This window comes from Populus alba, chromosome 17, assembly GCF_005239225.2.
Source record: "Populus alba chromosome 17, ASM523922v2, whole genome shotgun sequence".
NCBI classification, from domain to species: Eukaryota; Viridiplantae; Streptophyta; class Magnoliopsida; order Malpighiales; family Salicaceae; genus Populus; species Populus alba.
Genome location: NC_133300.1, coordinates 10,706,489 through 10,717,497, shown reverse-complemented (window position 1 = coordinate 10,717,497; position 11,009 = coordinate 10,706,489). Strand labels below are relative to the sequence as shown.

Genomic DNA, 11,009 nt, shown 5'->3' with positions numbered 1-11,009 from the left:
AATGAGAGGATTATAATAATTTATTTATGCTCTAATATATCTCTATATCATTTAACCGTAGATATATGTATCATTAACTTACGTCAAGTTTACAAAATTTATTCAAAATTACAAATTTTATATTTTTTATTATAAAAATATTTAAAAAATAAAGATTATAAAAACTTCATAAAACTATTTTCAATCCAAAATACTTATTAATATAGTTATAAAATAATAACTTTGGTTCGAAGAATGGTTAAATGCAATCCTGTTGTAGTATAAGCTACTAGATTATTTGTCCATGTTATAATGTGGTTCAGATTATTATTATTTTTTAAATAGTTGAAAAAAATATTTAGATATTACTAATATGTTTTAAAGAAGTTAAAAAATTTAAAATGTGTAGATATCAAGCTAATGTGACATGGTTAACTTGACAAGTTTAAAGATAACATGGACAATTGGAAAAAACATAATTTGACTTAAAAAATTTAATACGATTTCTTTTTTAAATAACATAAAACCCGAGTTAACCTGTCAGACTTAGATCATGAGACTGGGGAATAACCCAATAAAAATACAAATCAAAATAAATTATGGAACTCAAATTCCTAATTAAATACAACATTGAATGATGAAAATTGTAAAACAAGTAATTTAAAAATGATAAAAACATTATAAAACTTAATTCTTAATCAACCCAGGTGGTGAAGGATAAAATTGAAGAAACATCAATTACAAAAAATAACTCAAAAAATATTGAGTTTCAAACTAAGTTAACTCGCAAAAACTCAATGATTCAGGTTATGAGAATGAGATAAACTTTATAGAAAGTAGATCGAAAATAAATTATAAAACTCAATCCGCACTAAATCTAATGTTAAAAAGTAAAATTAAAAAAAAATCAAAATTACTATTATAATGAGGGGAGATTTCCCCGTCCTTGGATAATGTAATATGTAATTAGTTATAATAATCATGTTACAAGCCTATAAAAATTAATATTGAGTGGATTGTAGTCGATAGCAAAATATATAAAATAGTCAATTATAGTCAATTACCACATCATAAACTTCAAAAAATGCCAATATCAGCATATTCAACCAATAAAAAATAAAAAATAGTTAAAATGTAATATTGTTGCTTGCAATTAATGAGAATTAAGTAATTAAGAATGAAATATAGAAACAAAAGTGGATTAGATAAGTATTCCGTTTTCAAGATATTAACTACAAAAATTGTATCTTCAAATTAATGTTTATAAATTAATTGAACATAAATTAAAAACAAATGGATTAAAAAATACTTAAACAATCTTCTATTTTAAAATGAATAATTATCTTTCTTTTTAATTTGCTTGTTTGAGAGTATAAACTATGGTTGTTTTTTTTAAAAATATTTTTTGTACCGAAATACATCAAAATATTTTTTTATTTTTTAAAAAATTATTTTTGAGATCAGCGCATCAAAACGATTTAAAAGAATACCAAAAATATATTTTTTAGCTAAAAAAAATTGTTTTTTTACAAAAACAGTGCCATTATATTAAACCATCAAATTTGAATCTCAACAACAGTTATAATCTCACCCATCTTAATCTCTCTCTTTTTTATTTCTATTCACCAAAACCAGGTTTGACTACAATGATCTTGAAAGCCACTTCTTTATCAATCTAATATGTCAAATGTTTTTTCAATTGGATTTTGCATGTGTTTTAAGTTTCTTGGAAATATAAAGTTACGATATTATTGAAACTAATTTTACATTAATTTAATTTTATTTTAACATGAGTGTTCGGACTAGTTTGCGCACACCTCGACTAATTTCAGGGGTCCTGAAGTTAACAATCATGTAAGTCTCCAGTGGCCATCATATTAGTAACCACATGGGGGCAAACCTCTTGCTCTCAAGTTTTTACCACTAAACCATATACTATATGGTTATTTTAATTTCTTAGTGAATATTCTACATGATCTTTATTCACTGTACAATACAATTTATTAAATGCTTAATGCAATTGAATTTATCTATCAAAAAATTAAAAGATGTGATTTTACTTTCACAATTGGATTATAAGTCAATGGAATGTATCTAATTTATTGATTTAACCATACTTTCCACCACCTTTTACATAATTTATTGGTTTTATTTTATATTATTAATGAAAAAACGATAAGAAAAATGATATAAACAAGTGAGAATAAAAAATCAAGCATAAATCAAATAAATGGAACACCGTATGTGCGCGAATAACACTGGTTAATTATTGAAGCAAAGTAACAAAGGATCAAAACATAAATTGGGTGTAATTATGCACACAATTTTATATCGAAGAGCGGTCTCCTCCCCATGACGAAGGGCAGAAGGTGACAACATACTCTTTGGATGCACAGTTCACCAGCGGTGCAGGCGAGTCAAAAGCATAGCTATAATAATAAGGGCATGCATCTTTAAACATCTTCGAGTACACGCTTGGCTTGCAATTTCTCAGGGCTTCCATATTCATTACTGCAGCAGCAAAATGAGTCAAGATTGAAAGCCAAGCAAGCGCTTTTGCACGCCACAATTTCCCCCATTTTTTGTTGAGGACCTGGAGCTCCCATCGGGCACGAATTTTTCAAGTTTTTTTGAGCACCCTCCGATGGTACATTTAGGATGAAACTTGCTTAGATGTTACCGAAACAGGAAGGTTATATCCATCAACCAAGCTCACATCATAAAAAATTTGGCTTGCTTCCATCTGCTTGAAGCGATACTTGCACAAGTGTAACTGGAGGTGTGCCTATGAGACCATTGCATGCTAGACGCCCATCGCAATCACCAGTTTCACAGGCGGGTTGCCCTCTGGAGGTGAAGTTGCAGCCAGTTCGAGCCCCACATCCGACATTCCAATCCCATGGAGCGTAGATGCGTTGTGGTTTCACCCGAGGTGAGATGGAGATCCACCGTCGGCACACTGGATGGCCTGTGTTGGGGGCTGTCGCCGGCCATATGGCAAAGGGGCACTTGTTTGTGAACATAAAATGCAACTTGGTGTCCTGATGATCGCCCTGCAGTAGTAGCTAGGCAATTAGACGATATTATTACAACATTCAACGCAAAACTCATTACGTTTATGGCCAATCAATGTTTAGTGCTAAATGCATGTAAGAAACAGTATTACTACGAATAAAAAAACAGCAATGCCAACATTGTGATGAATTACCTGATAACAATGAAGGGCATATCAAGAAGAGAAAGAAACCATAAGTATTCCACTTTGGCAAACTTCATTTTTTAATGCAATTGATGAAGAGAAAAGGTTGTAGAAAATGCTATTTTATAGTTCAAAGAAATAAGAATTTGATACGGGACCGGCCCTCCATGCTTCTTCAATTGTACTCCAAGTTATTGATAGGAAAAACAAACTTTAGAGACAAGAAAGTGATATGTCTGGGATTTTTATTATCAATTATCCTCCCTTGAAAGCAAACCAAAGCCAGTATTAATTAGTTAAGTGAGAGTTGGAAGGCAGACATCTGTAAAAAAAGTTTCAAACATTAAACTAATGCGTACTTGCCGAGTGGAGGAATCATCACAGGAGACCTGGATGTCCTTAATTAATTAATTTAATCTTGTTGTCCTTGTGAATAAGACCTGGATGTTTTTTCTTTTCCTCATCTTTTTCAAACTGGTAGAAGGATTTTGGCTCTCGAGAGCTTGTTCTTTGAATTTAGCGAAGGTAACAAAAAAAAATGAAAAAATCATCATTCATAAAATATTTAGAAAAATAACATAAATAGGCAAGTTACATGTTTTATTTGTGCCTAGTGAATCACATGCCTAACACACGACTATAAACGAATTAAAACCCCAACCTCTATTTATCATTTCTTTATTTTTCTTTTCTTTTTCTCTTCTCCTCTCCACTTTCCCTCTTTCCTGTCGTGATCCGCCACGCACCACCACACAACACCCAACCATAAAATGCGACACCATCCCTCTCTCTCTCTCCATAGCAAAAGAAGAAAAACTCTATCTCCTCTCAACTGCGACCCTTTCTTGGATTTCAGCTGCCACCACCACTTAAATTCAATACTTAGAGGAATATTACATACTTCTCCTCAATTAATTTCTAAGGGTTTGTGATAATTTGTGCTATTTATTGATTTTAATTATTTTAGGGTTTGGAATTAAGAATTATAGATTTTTTAATTAGTTTTAAATTATGTTAAATAGTTATAAAATACATTAATTCAAGTTGTTTAATTTTGTTATTTTATGATGATTTTGTTTTGTTGTTAGTTGTGAATTAGATTTAAGGCTAGGATTTTTTTTAGGTTAAAATATGAGATTTAATCGAATTAGGTATAAAATATGATGTTTAACTATGAAATATATTTTTGTATAAATAGGACATTTGCAGCAACAAATTAAAAAACAAATACTTTTTTGTTTTAAAATGGGGTAATAAATCAGAAAGAGGAGTTGTCAATCTAATATTATGATTACTAGAAAAACCCTAACTAGTCTACAAAGTTTTGAGATAAGAAACTGGTTATACTAAAGGGAATTTACTATCACCTTAAAACATCATACTTAAAATAAGTTGCATTGTAATTTGTATTTATTCGTAATGGTTTGTTGTGTCTAATATATCGATGGTCTTTTTATGTAGGTCCGCTATGATGAATGGACCCGAGGTATGTTTTATGTCTATCCGTTTCTAAAATTTTGGTTATTTTTTTTTTACTGCCCAATTTATTTGGTGAATTGACATTTTTATGATCATTTAGTTCATATTAATGACTTGTGACTATAAATACTTTATCAAGGCATATTAGCAAATAATTGAATAAGTTTTTATTAGGTTCATTTAACCCAACCTATATCCTAAATAAGAGTTGTTCCTAAATATTTGTTAATGCATCGGTGACTTATGGATAATAACTTATTCGAGTTCATTTATCCTAAAATATTAGGGTTCACTTGTAATTTTTTTGCTGAATAAGGATTTTGTAGCCAATCAAAAAATATCTAAATAATAACTATTGTGGATTGTTCTACTTAATAGTGGGATCTAAATGATATAAATATCATCGTGTGGATTGAAAGTTTAGACAATGACCCTTATAGATTTATTTGCTTTGAAGGTGTGTTGTTATATTTTAACAATCACATTAATATTTCAAATTTAGAATATTCACTCATGCCTTATTAGGCCTATCTAGGGCCAAGTTTGACCTAAGCTCAAGTGCATTCACAATAAACAAGATAACATGTCATAAACGTACAAAATTAGCAGGTATATAAAACATGTTAACAAAAGCACGGTGTGTGTGTGTGTGTCACTTTGCCAATAGTGACCCTATTGGCTAGGATAATGATTTACAATACGATGGAAAAATATATCAAAAAAGGTATTGTTGAGCCTCATCTTTAACTCATTGTTTAACATTCTTGTTTAAAAAACAAAACTTTTGAAAAACAAAGTCCCAAACTTATAAGAATAAAACCCAGTAATTAATTTTTTTATGTTTTTGTTTTTTATATGAAAAAAACGCTTAATGCCGTAAATTTTTTGAAAACACATTTTATCCACAAAAGGCATCAATACTGAAAATTAAACTCCCAAGAAAAAACAAGTGTTAAGCATACAAAGTTTTATAAATCACAAAGAAACATTGAGACATAAAATTCACATCGAGAACCAAAACCATTATGTCTCGGATAAACCATCTGCAACTTCAATCCTCCTAACTCCATCGCGGGGTATTGATTTTCCATCCTTACTCAACCTCAAAAATAAATTACTTGGTGGCATCATAGCCTCAAGGTTATCGCACAATGGGCATGAACCTACAATACTTCAAATATTCGACATCCATAAAAATTTGCAAATCAATCTAAATCAATAAACACTTCATAATAATATAGGAAACATGTCACTAAACAATTATTATATAGGAAGCATTTTTTCAACTGTTTTAGGCCACCATCAAGGAATTCAAGCTCAAAATATGAAAAAAAAAAATCAAGTTTTTTTACTAAGAAATTTTATGATGCTTTTCAGCTAGTGGTGATCAGTCTTTAGAGTTAGAGAGTGGTAGCAGACAATGATTTGGACATTAAGTCAATTAACAAATATTGTTCACCAAGACACGAGTCACTATATATTGAAGCAGTATAATGATGTTGTTATCTTGCCAAAGAAACTTGTTTACGCATGGTAAGTTTGGAATGAATTGTCTTTTTCATTGGATACATTTGACATTGAAAGAATGGTTACGGGCATAATGGTGCGTTCAGGTTTGTTGGTATGAAAGCGCTAGGGAATGGCATGACTGCTAGACACCTAGCACAAGAGGATCATACATGTCTGTCATAATAATGAATCTGTTAACCATCAAATTATTATAATAAAAAATAATATATATAAAAAAAGTTAATTTCAGTATATGTTAATTAAAAAAAAACACATTTTAGTTTGTGGATCTATGAGACCCGCATGCATGAGTTTGTCGACCCCCGAGTGTTTGTAACATTTTAAAAAACTTCAAAACTTTTTGTTGATTGAGTTCAATGGTAATTAACTTTGTCATGCGTATACAGCATAATAGATCATTCTCATGAATCATGATTTTTAGTGGTGTGGAAAGAATAAGGATTTTTTTTTCTTTTTATGGTTTAAAAAGTTTGGAGTTGTCATCTAGTATTTTGATCAATAAAAAACCTTAATTAGTCTTCAGAGGTCTAGATAAATAGACTAGTTATGTATAGGGAGGACACCATCACCCCTAATACACTCAATCTAAGTTAAGTTGTATTACTCATTTTTTTTATTATTACTAAGCCCTATTGTGTTTTTCTAACCACTAATCTATCTATGGTCAAGCCTAACTAGTCTAGAGCCAAAACACTTTTTTTTTATATTTGTTTCTTTTAATATCGAGAAAACATTTTACATATAAGTTTATAATTCCTGATACTAAAAATAAACAAATTGATTTTTTTGTGTTTTTGAAAATTTAGACCAAGTCTTCCTTGGTTATAATAATTCTTTTATTACATCTATGATGCAAGAAAAATATAAAAGCTATTTTTTTCTGGTATATTATTTCATGTTATATCTCTTCTTTTGTATTTTTTTTAATTAAAATTAAAAACGTTGTTTGTTTTTTTTAGAAACTTAGCCATTTGCAATTTAAAACATAAAATATAATTTTGAAAGATAGATTTTTTGTTGCTTATAATATATATATATATATAATATATAAACAAAAGAAAAGGATTTATTTAATACGATAAGCATTTTAACGCATAAGGTAAAAATGATGTGGAAGATCCAAAATTAATTGCAAAATGGTCCCCTTAAAAAATCTAAAATTGAATTAAGATTTAATTAAGGTTGTGTTTAGCAAACAAGAAAAAAAAAAAACATAAATATTAGGCTAAAACAAAAACATTAAGACATGTTTACCAAACACGCCTTAAGGACTCAAAAACACACTTTTTTTCTGTGGTAAATTTTCATCTCGCTAAACACAACCTTAAGTCTTGAAAGGCTTGGCCCAACCACATAAACAAGGCTTACTAGCCTGGCCCAAGGCCTAAAAACATATCCCACATTTAGCAAAGAAAAATCAAAGATCAAAAGGCAAGTTTTGGTTCCTCTCAAGAACACGAAGAATATGAATGAATCTCAGAAATCCAATTAAAGATAAAGATTATATTACACTAAATCAAGGGAAAAAAGAGATCGAACAAGAAAGATTTGAGTATAATGATGCATCAAATGGAAAAAATAAACCATAAATTGTATGAATCATACTTGATAGTCCTAAATCAAAAACTCAGATATTCAAAGTTACCAAGGATCGGTTTGATCTAACTTAAGTCTTAAATGGGCGAATCAAGAGCAAAAAACAATTGTGTATAGGTTAATGCTTTGATTGAAGCATTCATGATAGGCCAAAACATTAGTTTGTAAGAAATTGAATTCGACAACCTTTGAACATTTAACCAAAACCCAAAAAAAAACCTAGAAAATCCTATAATCAACCTTCAACCCAGAAAGCAACCAAAAATCCAGTATAATAGCCTAAATCCAACAACTTTACTCAAAACATGCCCATCATAATGTACTTGAACCATCAAAGTACTTCAGAAAAATATATATATATATATATATATATATATATATATATATATATATATATATATATATATATAAAACAATGAAACCAAATTAATCAATCCATAAGATTTTAGAAATACACTTCTTCAAATATTGATACTAACCTATGTTTTCAATCAACCTTATTATGAACATAAATTGACCAACCCAATATGAAATCAAAAATAGATCTAGTGATTAATCTAAGCATCAAGACATTCTTTCTTGTTATTTAAACAAGCTATTATCATCATCATATTTGTAGTTATAAACAAGGTTGTTAAAATCGCGAGTTGACTCTTAAAATCTTACGATTTTACGAGTCAACATGTATAAAACGTGTTAAATCGGGTTAAAACTCGAAATCGATCAAACTCGGTTAAACTTGTAAAATCGGATCGATTTTACGAGTTTGACCGAGTTTGATTGATTTCGAGTTTTAACTCGCGAAAGTTAAAAAATTTACTACCTTCCTATCCGAGTCCCCTGACACTCCATTACATAGTCCCCACTCCTCAGTCTTCCCTTTCCTCGTTGCCTCAAATCTCAAATTTTCAATCTTAGCAGACTAACACTAGCATTAGAGGATCTTGGGTATGAGAAAACCTTATATTGTATTTTAGGTTGGGAAAGCATGATCGGAGGATCGAAACCATGAGAAGATAGAGGTAGACGGTGATGAATCAAAAGAGTAAAATAAGAGATAGGAATACTTATATAAAGAGAAATATTGTGTTTTAAACTAACCATTTGTCAACTTTAAAGAGAGACGACAAAGACTCAGAGAGAACTTGAAATACATGTCTTGCTTGTGGGATATTTGGACATTATTTCTAGGTATTGTTACTAACATAAAAAAAAAAAAAAGTGGAAGGTGAGGTGGCATTGTTCAATCTTATTTTTTTCTTTTTGTATTTTTAAGTTATTTAAACCATAAATAAAATTTTATTTGAATTATATATTTCAGGTATTTGGATAATTGTATTGTTTATTTCATTTTTATTTTAATTGTGTTTATATTATTATTTATTGTTTGACTGAAATTGTCAATATAATAATTAGTTAAAATATTTTTCTCACGATTTTACGATTCGAGTTTACAATCCGAGTTTATATTGTATATTTTGTGTCGTGTCAAAAAGCGTTTTTGACAACCTTGGTTATAAAAATTAAACTATGCATCCAATACCTTCTTGAACCTACTTTTCAAAACAATGAATATTACTTTGAAATATAATTTGTTATATAAAAAAAAATACAATGCCTTTAAACTAACAATTAATCACCATAGATGAACAACAAACCTTCAAATAATAATTTAAAAGGGATTAAAGAGGGATGTGCTTTATTAAGCTACATCTTCTTATCAAAAGAAATGTCTATCTTCTAACAACAATACTCTCCTTCTTTCTTTTTTTTGGTATTTATTGCCTTTTTCTTCTTGTTCCCAACTCCTAATTAATATTTGGTTCGTTTGTTCCTCTTCTTGTCTCCTCCCCTATCTTTTTCCAGCTTTTTGTACATTATTTTTCTAAGCTATTTCTTTCTTAATCACCTATGGAATTTATCACTTGATTCTCTCTAGAACTTCTCTTGATTTTTTCTTCCCCTTGTATCTATGGAAAAACCCTCTTTTTATAAGTTGAAAAAAAAACCTTGGAGGTTATAAAACCATGTTGGTTTTCTAATGATAGATGATTTATAAGACTCTCCCTCTATTTTTCATCTATAACCTTCCCTTAAAAGTTGAGGTTCCTATTTTTTATTTTTTATTTTTGTCACTTTGTGAATTGAATCATTATAAGAGAAAGTAGTTTCAGAGTTAGCTCTTTTATCGATTCTCTTCTTTAGTCTAGGTTGTGGGTAAGGTACTTTTAGTGAATTCATTGTATAGATTAAGACATAAATATACCATTAGAGGACATGAAACATGTAGAGGAGATGCATATTGAGAATAAAACCATGTTTGATTTAGAGGTCTAGAATTTCAACATTCATTTATTGGAAATTGATCCTTGATCTGTTTGAAACTATCAATATAAGGGAGGCTGATTAGGGATACGAAGTTGTCAAGTTCTTCAAATCAAAATACAATATAATCATTTGAGAAGGATGGTTGATTTTTGTCAAAAAAAGTGTTTTCTCGTATATTTGATACTAATATCAAATATACATTTGAGTCTCTAAAGATGGTTAGAGATGTAACATTTATTTGTCTGAATGTGGTTCTTTAACCACCTTCTTGGCTGAAGAAAAAGAAAAGGAAGAATAATGAATGAATGGCACGTCACCTTTTCTTTTCATTAAAGTTTGAATGACATGTTATTGGTTTTAAACCCTAAAAATTAGTGTTTTTAATTAGGATTTTGAGAATTTCCATTATAGTCCATGTACCTCTAATTTCAGTGTATATATCTTAATTAACCTCAAAACTTTTCACTTCATGCAATCACATCCTTGAAAATATTGATTGGAATCATTTAATTCACGCACCTTTTATAAATTAGTTATTGGTTTTCAATTTATATAATTTCATTATTAATTCACCCTTTAAACTTTTAGTTTTTTTAATTAAGATCATAATTGCACCAATTATGCTCTTTAAAGCTTTAACTGGATATAATGATCTTTCAAATTGATCCAAATTATACCTCTGAACTTAATTTTTTTTTTCAATTAAATCAATTAATCTCATTGAAAGTTAAATTAATCCTTTAACTTAATTAATTTTTTTCAATTTCAGCCAAATCGATTCTCAAACTTAATTTGCTTCAATCAAGTCCTTAATTAAGTCAATTCAACCTATCAAAAGTTTAATTAAGCCTCTTGAACTTAATTAATTCTTTTAATTTTGGTCAAATCAACTTTCAAA

General features: G+C 29.2%; 1 pseudogene; it reads right to left on the bottom strand.

Moving 5' to 3' along the window:
• Window positions 1-2,175: 2,175 nt before the first annotated feature.
• On the bottom strand, window positions 2,176-3,347 carry LOC118058244 (thaumatin-like protein; annotated as a pseudogene).
• Window positions 3,348-11,009: the final 7,662 nt, after the last annotated feature.